The sequence below is a fragment of the Salmo salar genome, chromosome ssa02, assembly GCF_905237065.1.
Source record: "Salmo salar chromosome ssa02, Ssal_v3.1, whole genome shotgun sequence".
In the NCBI taxonomy this organism is placed as follows: Eukaryota; Metazoa; Chordata; class Actinopteri; order Salmoniformes; family Salmonidae; genus Salmo; species Salmo salar.
This window is the reverse complement of record NC_059443.1, coordinates 73,524,646-73,541,509: the sequence shown is the minus strand read 5'-3', so window position 1 is coordinate 73,541,509 and position 16,864 is coordinate 73,524,646. Positions and strand designations below refer to the sequence as shown.

The following is a 16,864-nucleotide window of genomic DNA, read 5'->3' as shown; positions in this document are numbered from 1 at the left end:
TATTAATATACCATGTGACTACAGATCTCTATAACAGAAAGATATTAATATACCATGTGACTACAGATCTCCCAGAATGATATTAATATACCATGTGACTACAGGTCTCTCTAACAGAATGATATTAATATACCATGTGACTACAGGTCTCTCTAACAGAATGATATTAATATACCATGTGACTACAGATCTCCCAGAATGATATTAATATACCATGTGACTACAGATCTCTCTAACAGAATGATATTAATATACCATGTGACTACAGATCTCTCTAACAGAATGATATTAATATACCATGTGACTACAGATCTCCCAGAATGATATTAATATACCATGTGACTACAGGTCTCTCTAACAGAATGATATTAATATACCATGTGACTACAGATCTCCCAGAATGATATTAATATACCATGTGACTACAGATCTAACAGAATGATATTAATACACCATGTAACTACAGATCTAACAGAATTATATTAATACACCATGTGACTACAGATCTAACAGAATGATATTAATACACCATGTGACTACAGATCTCTCTAACAGAATGATATTAATATACCATGTGACTACAGATCTAACAGAATGATATTAATACACCATGTGACTACAGATCTCTCTAACAGAATGATATTAATATACCATGTGACTACAGATCTCTCTAACAGAATGATATTAATACACCATGTGACTACAGGTCTCTCTAACAGAATGACATTAATATACCATGTGACTACAGATCTCTCTAACAGAATGATATTAATATACCATGTGACTACAGATCTCTATAACAGAATGATATTAATATACCATGTGACTACAGGTCTCTAACAGAATGATATTAATATTCCATGTGACTACAGATCTCTATAACAGAAAGATATTAATATACCATGTGACTATAGATCTAACAGAATGATATTAATATACCATGTGACTACAGGTCTAACAGAATGATATTAATATACCATGTGACTACAGATCTAACAGAATGATATTAATATACCATGTGACTACAGATCTAACAGAATGATATTAATACACCATGTGACTACAGATCTAACAGAATGATATTAATATACCATGTGACTACAGGTCTAACAGAATTATATTAATATACCATGTGACTACAGATCTCTAACAGAATGATATTAATATTCCATGTGACTACAGATCTCTATAACAGAAAGATATTAATATACCATGTGACTACAGATCTCTAACAGAATGATATTAATAGACCATGTGACTACAGATCTCTAACAGAATGATATTAATATACCATGTGACTACAGGTCTAACAGAATGATATTAATATACCATGTGACTACAGGTCTAACAGAATGATATTAATATACCATGTGACTACAGATCTCTCTAACAGAATGATATTAATATTCCATGTGACTACAGATCTCTAACAGAATGATATTAATATTCCATGTGACTACAGATCTCTCAGAATGATATTAATATACCATGTGACTACAGGTCTCTCAGAATGATATTAATATACCATGTGACTACAGATCTCTCAGAATGATATTAATATACCATGTGACAACAGATCTCTATAACAGAATGATATTAATATACCATGTGACTACAGGTCTAACAGAATGATATTAATATACCATGTGACTACAGATCTCTCTACCAGAATGAATTAATATTCCATGTGACTACAGATCTCTCAGAATGATATTAATATACCATGTGACTACAGGTCTAACAGAATGATATTAATATACCATGTGACTACAGATCTCTCAGAATGATATTAATATACCATTTGACTACAGATCTCTCTAACAGAATGATATTAATATACCATGTGACTACAGGTCTAACAGAATGATATTAATATACCATGTGACCACAGGTCTAACAGAATGATATTAATATACCATGTGACTACAGATCTCTCTAACAGAATGATATTAATATTCCATGTGACTACAGATCTCTCAGAATGATATTAATATACCATGTGACTACAGATCTCTAACAGAATGATATTAATATTCCATGTGACTACAGATCTCTCAGAATGATATTAATATACCATGTGACTACAGATCTCTAACAGAATGATATTAATATACCATGTGAATACAGATCTCTCTAACAGAATGATATTAATAGACCATGTGACTACAGATCTCTAACAGAATGATATTAATACACCATGTGACTACAGATCTCTAACAGAATGATATTAATATACCATGTGACTACAGATCTAACAGAATGATATTAATATACCATGTGACTACAGATCTCTCTAACAGAATGATATTAATATACCATGTGACTACAGGTCTCTCTAACAGAATGATATTAATATATCATGTGACTACAGGTCTAACAGAATGATATTAATAGACCATGTGACTACAGATCTAACAGAATGATATTAATATACCATGTGACTACAGATCTCTCAGAATGATATTAATAGACCATGTGACTACAGATCTCTCTAACAGAATGATATTAATATACCATGGGACTACAGATCTCTCTAACATAATTATATTAATATACCATGTGACTACAGATCTCTCTAACAGAATGATATTAATAGACCATGTGACTACAGATCTCTAACAGAATGATATTAATATACCATGTGACTACAGATCTCTCTAACAGAATGATATTAATATACCATGTGACTACAGATCTAACAGAATGATATTAATAGACCATGTGACTATAGATCTCTCAGAATGATATTAATAGACCATGTGACTACAGATCTAACAGAATTATATTAATATACCATGTGACTACAGATCTCTAACAGAATGATATTAATATACCATGTGACTACAGATCTCTATAACAGAAAGATATTAATATACCATGTGACTATAGATCTCCCAGAATGATATTAATATACCATGTGACTACAGATCTAACAGAATGATATTAATATACCATGTGACTACAGATCTCTCTAACAGAATGATATTAATATACCATGTGACTACAGATCTAACAGAATGATATTAATAGACCATGTGACTATAGATCTCTCAGAATGATATTAATAGACCATGTGACTACAGATCTAACAGAATTATATTAATATACCATGTGACTACAGATCTCTAACAGAATGATATTAATATACCATGTGACTACAGATCTCTATAACAGAAAGATATTAATATACCATGTGACTACAGATCTCCCAGAATGATATTAATATACCATGTGACTACAGGTCTCTCTAACAGAATGATATTAATATACCATGTGACTACAGGTCTCTCTAACAGAATGATATTAATATACCATGTGACTACAGATCTCCCAGAATGATATTAATATACCATGTGACTACAGATCTCCCAGAATGATATTAATATACCATGTGACTACAGGTCTCTCTAACAGAATGATATTAATACACCATGTGACTACAGGTCTCTCTAACAGAATGATATTAATATACCATGTGACTACAGATCTCCCAGAATGATATTAATATACCATGTGACTACAGATCTAACAGAATGATATTAATACACCATGTGACTACAGATCTAACAGAATGATATTAATACACCATGTGACTACAGATCTAACAGAATGATATTAATACACCATGTGACTACAGATCTCTCTAACATAATGATATTAATATACCATGTGACTACAGATCTAACAGAATGATATTAATACACCATGTGACTACAGATCTCTCTAACAGAATGATATTAATATACCATGTGACTACAGATCTCTCTAACAGAATGATATTAATACACCATGTGACTACAGGTCTCTCTAACAGAATGATATTAATATACCATGTGACTACAGATCTCTCTAACAGAATGATATTAATATACCATGTGACTACAGATCTCTATAACAGAATGATATTAATATTCCATGTGAATACAGATCTCTCTAACAGAATGATATTAATAGACCATGTGACTACAGATCTCTAACAGAATGATATTAATACACCATGTGACTACAGATCTCTAACAGAATTATATTAATATACCATGTGACTACAGATCTAACAGAATGATATTAATATACCATGTGACTACAGATCTCTCTAACAGAATGATATTAATATACCATGTGACTACAGGTCTCTCTAACAGAATGATATTAATATATCATGTGACTACAGGTCTAACAGAATGATATTAATAGACCATGTGACTACAGATCTAACAGAATGATATTAATATACCATGTGACTACAGATCTCTCAGAATGATATTAATAGACCATGTGACTACAGATCTCTCAGAATGATATTAATAGACCATGTGACTACAGATCTCTCTAACAGAATGATATTAATAGACCATGTGACTACAGATCTCTCTAACATAATGATATTAATAGACCATGTGACTACAGATCTCTCTAACAGAATGATATTAATATACCATGTGACTACGGATCTCTCTAACAGAATGATATTAATATACCATGTGACCACAGATCTCTAACAGAATGATATTAATATACCATGTGACAACAGATCTCTGTAACAGAATGATATTAATATACCATGTGACTACAGATCTCTCTAACAGAATGATATTAATAGACCATGTGATTACAGATCTAACAGAATGATATTAATATACCATGTGACTACAGATCTAACAGAATGATATTAATATACCATGTGACTACAGATCTCTCTACCAGAATGATATTAATATACCATGTGACTACAGGTCTCTCAGAATGATATTAATATACCATGTGACTACAGATCTCTCAGAATGATATTAATATACCATGTGACTACAGATCTCTCTAACAGAATGATATTAATATACCATGTGAATACAGATCTCTCTAACAGAATGATATTAATATACCATGTGACTACAGATCTCTCTAACAGAATGATATTAATATACCATGTGACTACAGATCTCTCTAACAGAATGATATTAATATACCATGTGACCACAGATCTCTAACAGAATGATATTAATATACCATGTGACAACAGATCTCTGTAACAGAATTATATTAATATACCATGTGACTACAGATCACTAACAGAATGATATTAATACACCATGTGACTACAGATCTCTCTAACAGAATGATATTAATATAGCATGTGACTACAGATCTAACAGAATGATATTAATAGACCATGTGACTACAGATCTCTCAGAAAGATATTAATATACCATGTGATTACAGGTCTCTCTAACAGAATGATATTAATATACCATGTGACTACAGATCTCTCAGAAAGATATTAATATACCATGTGACTACAGGTCTCTCTAACAGAATGATATTAATATACCATGTGACTACAGGTCTCTCTAACAGAATGATATTAATATACCATGTGACTACAGATCTCTCTAACAGAATGATATTAATATACCATGTGACTACAGATCTCTCTAACAGAATGATATTAATATACCATGTGACTACAGGTCTCTCTAACAGAATGATATTAATATACCATGTGACTACAGATCTAACAGAATGATATTAATATACCATGTGACTACAGATCTCTCTAACATAATGATATTAATATACCATGTGACTACAGATCTCGCTAACAGAATATTAAAATACCATGTGACTACAGATCTCTCTAACAGAATGATATTAATATACCATGTGAATACAGATCTCTCTAACAGAATGATATTAATATACCATGTGACTACAGATCTAACAGAATGATATTAATATACCATGTGACTACAGATCTCTAACAGAATGATATTAATATACCATGTGACTACAGATCTCTCAGAATGATATTAATATACCATGTGACTACAGATCTCTCTAACATAATTATATTAATATACCATGTGACTACAGATCTCTAACAGAATGATATTAATATACCATGTGACTACAGATCTCTAACAGAATGATATTAATATACCATGTGACTACAGATCTAACAGAATGATATTAATATACCATCTGACTACAGATCTAACAGAATGATATTAATATACCATGTGACTACAGATCTCTCTAACAGAATGATGTTAATATACCATGTGACTACAGGTCTCTCTAACAGAATGATATTAATAGACCATGTGACTACAGATCTAACATAATGATATTAATATACCATGTGACTACAGATCTCTAACAGAATGATATTAATAGACCATGTGACTACAGATCTAACAGAATGATATTAATAGACCATGTGACTACAGATCTAACATAATGATATTAATATACCATGTGACTACAGATCTCCCAGAATGATATTAATATACCATGTGACTACAGATCTCTCTAACAGAATGATATTAATAGACCATGTGACTACAGATCTCTAACAGAATGATATTAATAGACCATGTGACTACAGATCTCTAAACAAATACAAGAGGAGATGGTGAGTACATGAGAAAAGCAACAAAGTGAAAATAACGTTCTATTGGACATTCTTTAATTTTAGAACAAGAATTGTGACTGAAGGGGAATTCCAGATTGGTGTAGTCATAGCTGTACTGTTTGTGTTATTACCCTGTCATAGTAATGGTTTGTATCTGGCACTAAGCAGGAGTGAACTATGAATGGGTGTTGTGCCTCACAGCTTGGTTTCAGTTCAGGGAAAATATAACTTAAATTACCACCACATTAACTGAGGCAGCAGAGACAGACGGGACAAAGTAACAGGTAGGTGTTGAATGGTTTAGTTTGATGAAATTCGATTTGAATCAAGGATACCTGAACAATGTGTATGAAAGGATACACGCTAACGTCCCAAGTACTGCTTTGTAAATGAGGAAAACACGGGGGGACTTTCCTATATCTAGGAGATATGGACACATAAAAACTACCGACATAACTACCACAAAACTACCTACATACCTCCATTCATTTTTTTAAAATGGTACCAGTTACTTTAGATGAGTCCCGTCACATACCATTGTGCTTGTGAGAATCCCACCTTTTCCATAGTGGAGTCATATTAGTTTGTAGCCCAAACCGTTCAGACGCTACAGACAGAAGTTGGCACATCGGCGGTACTGACTTCAGGCAAGTCTGATAACACGTGTGGGGGTCGTAGAGCAAAACGAAGAACATCGTTTGTAGGCCAAACCGTTCGGACGCTACAGCCGTTTTAGTGAGAAGACTGATTTTTGCATGCCACATGGTCTGACAAACACCGCTGTATCTCGGCCACCTTCCTCCACCGCAGATGCAGAAGTCCGATATAGGCGGAGTTGGTAGATTGAGAAGCAGTGGAAAACAGAAAGGAAAACGCTGCACACATTTCCATGACTTTGCCTACATCTCCAGCGCCTGCGGAAAGTGCCTGGATGTGCGTATGTTCTTCAGTTCTGAGATTGAGAAGCAGCCCATGCAAAACAACACATACAGTATCTTTAACTTAAACTGATGGATTTTAATGGGGATTTTTTATTATGTTACTTAGATTGAAGCAAGGGTGAATCAATAGACTCGTTGTTTATTGTGAAACAGTCTGTTCTGTTTAATCTGTTATTGTGTTCTATGTTTATATGTTACATGTTCTATGTTTATTCTGTTCTATGTTAATTCTGTTCTGTGTTTATTCTTCTTTGTGTTCTAAGTTCTATGTTTATTCTGTTCTATGGTAATTCTCTTCTGTTCTGTGTTTATTCTTCTTTGTGTTCTAAGTTCTATGTTTATTCTGTTCTATGGTAATTCTCTTCTGTTCTGTGTTTATTCTTCTTTGTGTTCTAAGTTCTATGTTTATTCTGTTCTATGGTAATTCTCTTCTGTTCTGTGTTTATTCTTCTTTGTGTTCTATGTTTATTCTGTTCTATGTTCATTCTGTCCTATTTTCTATGTTTGTTGTGTTCTATGTTCATTGTTTAACCAGTAAATAACATCACTTCATTGTCTAATTTCAATGCTGTATTGTAGACACCCTCTTCATTGAGTTGAATTGAGTTCAGGATAAACAACAGAGGAAAAGTACATCAACATGATGTCTTCAGGTGAGTGCTGTACCGTGATGATTAAAACCCAAACTTCCCTTAGATATGGAAGAGGACAGTTCAGTAGTGATACTCTACTATGGTAGTGTAACAGCTTCCCTATCATAGAGAAGAGGACAGTTCAGTAGAGATACTGTACTATTGTAGTGTAACAGCTTCCCTATCATATGGAAGAGGACAGTTCAGTAGTGATACTGTACTATTGTAGTCCAACAGAATAGGGAACATAAAACTGACAGGGATGCCAAAGTAAAATATAACCACTTGTTTTGTTTTTATTCTTTCAAGTATCAGTAAATGACAGATCTGCTGAATGCTGTAAAATGCAGCAGATTCTAAATGATTAATACTCAGTGTGTGTATGTGTCACAGCTGCTGATAAGCCAGATTGTGAGCCGATGGTGGTTACTGTTGGGTTCTTGACGTTGATCATTGGAATCGCTGTTGGAGTGAAACTGAAGGTGGCCACAGACCGGTTCGTTCAACAACATCTATGGAAGGTTTATGTCTTTGTCCCTGTTTTTGTTGTTGCTTCTATCATGGTGGTTCTGAACTTGAAGAAACAGGAAGTATAGAGGGATACTGAAGCATGACTCCTACAATTAGCAAACACTTCTCTGTCAGTCACACAAAACTATTGAATGAATGACTGATTTGTACATTTGTTATACATAGCAATAAAATACTTTTCCAAAATGCATGTGTCCATTGTTGATGGAAAGGGGTGGCTGGTAACCTAGCTGTTGAGATTGTTGGGCCAGTAACTGAAAGGTCGCTGGTTTGAATCTCCAACCAAGCCAAATGTGAAAAAATCTGCCGATGTGCCCTTGAGCAAGGAACTTAACCCTAATTGCTCTTGTAAATCGCTCTGGATAAGAGCGTCTGCTAAATGACTGAACTGTAAACAACGTTTTGAAAAAGTGATTTATGGTAGGCTAGATGTATTTGTCTAAGATTGTATTTGTCATCCCATTTGAATGTGACTAAGATCCCTTTCCATCTCTGGCCATCTCTGTGTGTACTCGTACTTTTCTTGTACTTTGTCGATGTGTGTGATTTATAATTGTAAGTGCCTTATTGATCAGTTGAAAATGTACTTAATAATATGTTTTTGTAACCAATTGCATGTGTCACTTCAACTCATTTGTTTCTGCTCATCAACATGTCAGTATCTTCTGGGCTGATTAAACCAAATAATAAAACAGATTTTAACTAACGTGGTCTATTATTTTAGATATTGACCTTTGAACTTTGACCCAGTGACTAAAGAGATGTAGTAAATAAAACATATTTAAATTAGAAAAACACATTGGACAACGTTGAGGCCAACACCCCCAGCAGGTAAGAGGGTTCGGTGCATACGTCGTGGGAAGAAGTTATCCACCACCACCCCATGACACCTACCGATTGAGACCCAGGACGGGCCCCCAGTCCACAGGAGATACATGTCTTCAACTTATCAAGTAAGACCCTGACATCAGCTCACCTCAGTGTTCTCAATAAGGGGTTATGACCCTGACATCAGCTCACCTCAGTGTTCTCAATAAGGGGTTATGACCCTGACCTCAGCTCACTTCAGTGTTCTCAATAAGGGGTTATGACCCTGACATCAGATCACCTCAGTGTTCTGAATAAGGGGTTATGACCCTGACATCAGCTCACCTCAGTGTTCTCAATAAGGGGTTATGACCCTGACATCAGCTCACCTCAGTGTTCTCAATAAGGGGTCATGACCCTGACATCAGCTCACCTCAGTGTTCTCAATAAGGGGTTATGACCCTGACATCAGCTCACCTCAGTGTTGTCAATAAGGGGTTATGACCCTGACATCAGCTCACCTCAGTGTTCTCAATAAGGGGTTATGACCCTGACATCAGCTCACCTTCGTGTTCTCAATAAGTGGTTATAGTTTGTACCCACTGCATACATTAATGTCCAGATCGATCTATTTAAGTTTCTTCATAATCTGAGATTGTGTGAGTTCTTTGATAAGAGTGAAACTTCATGACTCCACTTGAAATGTCATCCTCAGTGAGATGTACATTGGTCTATCATGCTAATCAATAGACTTACCTGTCCTACCTTGAGTCAAGGAGGAGATGAAGCCATTAACCCAGCTGAGGTACCTGAGAACTCTGAGAGAACAACATTTAGAGCAAAAAGTTAATTTGTACCTCCCCCCAAACGCAATGCCCCCATAGAAACCTTCTGCAGGATTGTTGAAAATGATGTATGTGACCTACTGAAAGATAAACAGAAACACAAATCCTCTGATAACCTGAGTAGAGACGAGAGAATGGCTCTTAAGGACTGAAAGTCAGATCCTTCCATTATCATAAAATAAATGTTACAAAGGAGGAGGAATTTGTACAAAACAAGTGCAACTATGTGAATGAATGTCGCCGACAATTATCTAAAGGTAACTTCTATCGCAAACTGAATTGTGACCCTAGAATTCCAGCATAATATCTTGTCCACAGTGGAAAGCTGTTTGGAATCAGGACAAATCACCAAAAAAGAAGTTGAATTTCTATGTGTGAAATTTCCCAAGATACCAACTTTCTATACAGTTGCTAAATTACACAAACAAGTGTCTCCTCCTCCTTCAGGTAGACCCATTGTATCAGCAATCAACTCTGTGACATTAAACATTTATACATTTGTTGATTACCACATTAAACCGATGGTTGAGAATCTCCCATCTTATGTCAATGACACTAATCACATGATCTCACTGATAGAGGGCTTAGGAAGGATACCAGAGGGCTTGCAGGCGCTGCAACACTTCCTTCAGCAGAGAAACTCTACCCTTGCTGCATCCAATGATTGCATCTTACAACTTACTGAACTGGTATTATCCAATACTACTTCGTCTTTGAGTCAGACTTTTTCCTTCAAATTCAAGGTGTAGCCCTTTTACCCCAACTATGCAAACCTATATTTGGGACAATTTGAGGAAGCACTCCTTTATAAAACAGAGACACACTCCTTACTTTCTAAAATCCTCCTATGGAAGAGATACATAGATGATGTCTATGTGCTCTGGGAAGGAAGTCAGCAGGAACTAAATTAATTCCAAACTCTACTTAACAAAAGTTCTGAATACCTCAAATTCACCATGCAAACTGATGAGAGAAAAATAAACTACCTGGACTTATGGATCATCAAAGAGAATGATGCATTACACACAGACTTATACACAAAGCCCACAGACCGCAATACCTTGCTATGTGCGGATAGTATGTATCCCATTCACCTCAAGAATGGTCTACCATACAGCCAGTTATGCAGGGTTAAACGAATCTGTGGCCACCAGACAGATTTTGACAGCAATGCTAAAAAGAAAGTCAGATGAATTCAACATGAGAAGCTACAAGGACATAACTCTTGATGCTGCAATGGTGACAATATCTCAAAAACCAAGAGAGGAATTACTAAAAACTCAACCAAAGAAGAAAAACAACGCAACTGTCTTTTGCACTAAGTACACCAAGGGTTCGGAGAAAATGAAATCAATCCTGAGAAAGCACTGGCATATTCTGCAATCAGACAAAACAAATCGCACACCTCTTCAAGGAACCCCCGCTGGTGGTCTATAAGCGTGGTCGCAATATTTGAGATAGCTTAGTGAGATCTGACCTGCCCCTCAGCCCACTCAGACACTCTTGATAACCATTCCAAATGGGAACAACAAATGTGGCTCATACGCACAGTGCAATATCACTATAAAAACATCCTTCTTCAGACACCCACATACAGGTCGAAAAATCCATGTTAGGGGTATCATCCATGTTAGGGGTATCATCTCTGTTAGGGGTGACATCCCTGTTAGGGTTATCATCTCATGCAAGACCAAAGGAGTAATCTATCTCATCACCTGTTCATGTGGAAAAGCCTATGAAGGACAAACAAAGAGACAATTAAAACAACGCATAGCTGAACACCGCAGCTCAATCAGGTGTAAGAACATTGACTATCCAGTAGCAGCTCACTTTGTTGAAGCTAACCAACCAATCTCCTCCCTCAAATACACAGGCATTGAGCATGTTGCTCTACCAAGGAGAGGAGGAAACATGGAGATCCTGCTACTAGAAAGTGAGGCTTACTGGATATCCTCTCTAAAAACATTGACCCCTAGTGGTCTGAATATTGACTTTGATCTCAGGCCCTTCTTATGAACAATTCCCTCTTTTATGAACAAGTTTTATAAATGTATATATTATTTCCTCTCCTTGGTAGAGCAACATGCTCAATGCCTGTGTATTTGAGGGAGGAGATCCATTATGATCCATCACTACTGATAACAGGCCCCATCATGATCCATCACTACTGATAACAAGCCCCATCATGATCCATCACTACTAATAACATGCCCCATCATGATCCATCACTACTGATAACAAGCCCCATCATGATCCATCACTACTGATAACAGGCCCCATCATGATCCATCACTACTGATAACAAGCCCCATCATGATCCATCACTACTAATAACATGCCCCATCATGATCCATCACTACTGATAACAAGCCCCATCATGATCCATCACTACTGATAACAGGCCCCATCATGAACCATCACTACTGATAACAGGCCCCATCATGATCCATCACTACTGATAACAAGCCCCATCATGATCCATCACTACTGATAACAGGCCCCATCATGATCCATCACTACTGATAACAAGCCCCATCATGATCCATCACTACTGATAACAGGCCCCATCATGATCCATCACTACTGATAACAAGCCCCATCATGATCCATCACTACTGATAACAGGCCCCATCATGAACCATCACTACTGATAACAGGCCCCATCATGATCCATCACTACTGATAACAAGCCCCATCATGATCCATCACTACTGATAACAGGCCCCATCATGATCCATCACTACTGATAACAAGCCCCATCATGATCCATCACTACTGATAACAGGCCCATCATGATCCATCACTACTAATAACAGGCCCCATCACTACTGATAACAGGCCCCATCATGATCCATCACTACTGATAACAGGCCCCATCATGATCCATCACTACTCATAACAAGCCCCATCATGATCCATCACTACTGATAACAGGCCCATCATGATCCATCACTACTGATAACAGGCCCCATCACGAACCATCACTACTGATAACAGGCCCCATCACTACTGATAACAGGCCCCATCACGATCCATCACTACTGATAACAGGCCCAATCATGATCCATCACTACTGATAACAGACCCCATCATGAACCATCACTACTGATAACAGGCCCCATCATGATCCATCACTACTGATAACAAGCACCATCATGATCCATCACTACTGATAACAGGCCCAATCATGATCCATCGCTACTGATAACAGACCCCATCATGATCCATCACTACTAATAGCAGGCCACATCGTGATCCATCACTACTGATAACAAACCCCATCACTACTGATAACAGGTCAGTGGATAACAGGCCTAATCACTACTGATAACAGGCCCATCATGATCCATCACTACTGATAACAGGCCCCATCATGATCCATCACTACTAATAACAGGCCCCATCATGATCCATCACTACTGATAGCAGGCCAGTGGATATCCAAAGGAACGTTATATGGCATACATCATGATCCTTCACTTTCAACAACAAAACCATTGGGGGCACCTGGCAGTTATTTTCTTGCTGAATGAGTAAAAAAAAAAAAAAAAAGGTTATAGTTGTCATAGGGACAACACCAATACTCAGTTATGTTAGGATATGTGTTAAGTTAGTAGTTGTCATAGGGACAACACCAGGACTCCAGTGGGTTAACTGACTTCCCTGAGGAAGATGCCATACTTGTTTTGTGTCAGGTTTCCCCTGCAAGTACTATTACATTGAATATGGACTCAAAATCAGTTAAACAATCATATTGAAATGTTAAAAGATTGCCCACCCACCTGTGTCAGGTGATCTGATAAGTAACTTCCAAGAAGCAGTCAAAGGTTGTCTCAGAACATGTTAGGGTATCAATGAAATGCAGGTTGACATTTATTTTCATTCATCTTGACCTGGAGGCAGAACTGAGAGATTTCCGCTAGATGGGTCAGCTGCAAAGTCTAAATTGGCTCTATCGTAAAAAATTATGGAAATAAAAAATTAGCTTTTTGGTCTTAATTTAAGGGTTAGGCATTACGGTTAGCAATGTGTTTAGGGTTATGGTTTGGTTTAAAATCTGATGTTTTGACTTTAGTGTTAAACTGGGGTTAAAGGGGCATTCTGGGGTTGGTACATCTATTTTATTGTATCTGTGATACAGCCATTCGTTATTGAGGATTCAAACTCATAAATGCATCATGAGGCCGATTCAGACTTTTTTACGCGTTTTGATTAAGCACTTCTCAGTATTTGGTATTCAGACTAATCTATTGCAGGTGCATAACAAGGTTTGCAGGTGTGGCTCCCATGCGCACACTAAATACATTTAATGCATTCCCAGAAAACACACCCATTGGATGGCCTACCAACTTGATTAGGGAATTTGTCTTCAATTAATTGTCCTGTTTATTTATTTAAAGCAATACCTTTAGATACTGTACATTTAATTAGAATTTGATTGGCACAAATATTAGAATGTAGCCATCAAATCAACACAATATTAGAATGTAACCTTCAAAACAACACAATATTAGAGTGTAACCTTCAAAACAACACAATATTAGAATGTAGCCATCAAAATAACACAATATTAGAATGTAGCCGTCAAAACAACACAATATCAGAATGTAGCCTATGGAGAATGTGTTCAGAATGGAAACTAATGAAAGGTAGCCATCAAAACAACACAATATTATAATGTAGTTATCAAGGGGCGGCAGGTAGCCTAAATACATTTATTTCAGCGTTGGACTTGTAACCGAAAGGTTGCAAGATTGCAAGATCGAATCCCTGAGCTGACAAGGTACAAATGTGTCGTTCTGCCCCTGAACAAGGCAGTTAACCCACTGTTCCTTGGCCGGCGTTGAAAATAAGAATTGTTCTTAACTGACTTGCCTAGTTAAAAAGATCAAAAATATATTAGAATGTAGTCTATGGAGAATGTCTTCAGAAAGGAGACCAATGAAAGGTAGCCATCAAAACAATACTAGAAGGTAGTCATTAACACAATATTAGAATGTAGTCTATGGAGAATGTCTTCAGAAAGGAGACCAATGAAAGGTAGCCATCAAAACAATACTAGAAGGTAGTCATTAACACAATATTAGAATGTAGTCTATGGAGAATGTCTTCAGAAAGGAGACCAATGAAAGATAGCCATCAAAACAATACTAGAAGGTAGTCATTAACACAATATTAGAATGTAGTCTATGGAGAATGTCTTCAGAAAGGAGACCAATGAAAGGTAGCCATCAAAACAATACTAGAAGGTAGTCATTAACACAATATTAGAATGTAGTCTATGGAGAATGTCTTCAGAAAGGAGACCAATGAAATGTAGCCATCAAAACAACTGACACACGTTCTTCAACCCGTTGGAAGATTAGTGTATGGTGGAAATAGTAAGGTTAAAACATTTTGTGAGTCATCCCCCACTGGGCACAGTCGTACGACAGTTCAATGTCTTGCTTTGATTTACGTTTGATCGAGTTGGCAACTAGCCGTGGATTGGAAGTGAAATCAAGAACAAATGCCACCATGTCATTGGATTTAAGTTAAAAGTTGGGTGAAAGAAAACAACAAAACGTTTTGCAAATCCAATCGGTTATCCACGTTGATTAAATGTCATCACGTTGATTTGTTTGCTTGAATTGACGTGGAAACAACGTTGATTCAACCAGTGTGTCACGGTTTCTGTTTCATTTTTGAGTGTGCTCCCTGAGCTTACCGCTGGAGGGCACCCTTACTTTGTTTCTAGTGTCCAGGTTACCCTGATTGTTATCATTGGTTTCACCTGTGTGTTGATTGCCCTCTCGGTTCACCTGTTGACTGGCTATTTAGGTTCCTCTGTGGGCAGATCTCTTTGCTTAGGTCTAATGTTTTAATTAGTGTGCTGGTATGTTTTTGCTTTGTTTTTCTGTGAAGACCTTAGTAAATGTTCTGGATTTACCCTTACCTGCTGTGTTTCTCTGCGTCTGAGTTTATACTAGCATTATTGTCACACAGTGGCCACATGCTCCAGGCTGCAGTAGACTACCTATTTAGCTGCATCTCCAAGTTTCATCACTGCAAGCTAAAAGGCCATACAGTTAAAATGATGCATAAGGTCACAGCATTCCATAAGGTCACAGCATTCCATAAGGTCACAGCAATCCATAAGGTCACAGCATTCCATAAGGTCACAACATCACAGCATTCCATAAGGTCATAGCATTCCATAAGGCCACAACATTCCATAAGGTCACAGCATTCAATAAGGTCACAGCATTCCATAAGGTCACAGCATTCCATAAGGTCACAGCATTCCATAAGGTCACAGCATTCCATAAGGTCACAACATTCCATAAGGTCACAACATTCCATAAGGTCACAGCATTCCATAAGGTCACAGCATTCTGTACTTTACTGTGCGAAAGGGGCACTTGTTGGGTTTTCAGTTTGCTTCCATGACTGGTTTCACATTTGTCTCCAGCATGCCAAAGTAAAAATCATCTAAAACAATCTGTTTGTATTTACAATCCCCTTCTCCAAATAGATTAGAACCTACTCATTTACCTAGTTTGAATTTTGCAACTTAAAAAAAAAACGATTAAACTTTAACCCCAGCCATCTCTTTAAGGATTCACATGTGAGGCCATGTACTAAACAACCAAAGATTTCAAGACCAAAGGCTGGTTTATACTACGGGTGTGTTCGTAAATTTATCTGGAGTGCCAGAGT

The 16,864-nt window shown here is 36.7% G+C and overlaps 1 long non-coding RNA gene across 1 annotated transcript; it reads left to right on the top strand.

Annotated features, from left to right (window-relative positions):
- The first annotated feature begins 6,387 nt into the window (after positions 1 to 6,387).
- On the top strand, positions 6,388 to 9,219 carry LOC123730982 (uncharacterized). Its single transcript, XR_006762491.1, has 3 exons — positions 6,388 to 6,693; positions 7,930 to 8,003; positions 8,376 to 9,219. It is a non-coding gene; the product is annotated as an uncharacterized lncRNA (long non-coding RNA).
- Positions 9,220 to 16,864: the final 7,645 nt, after the last annotated feature.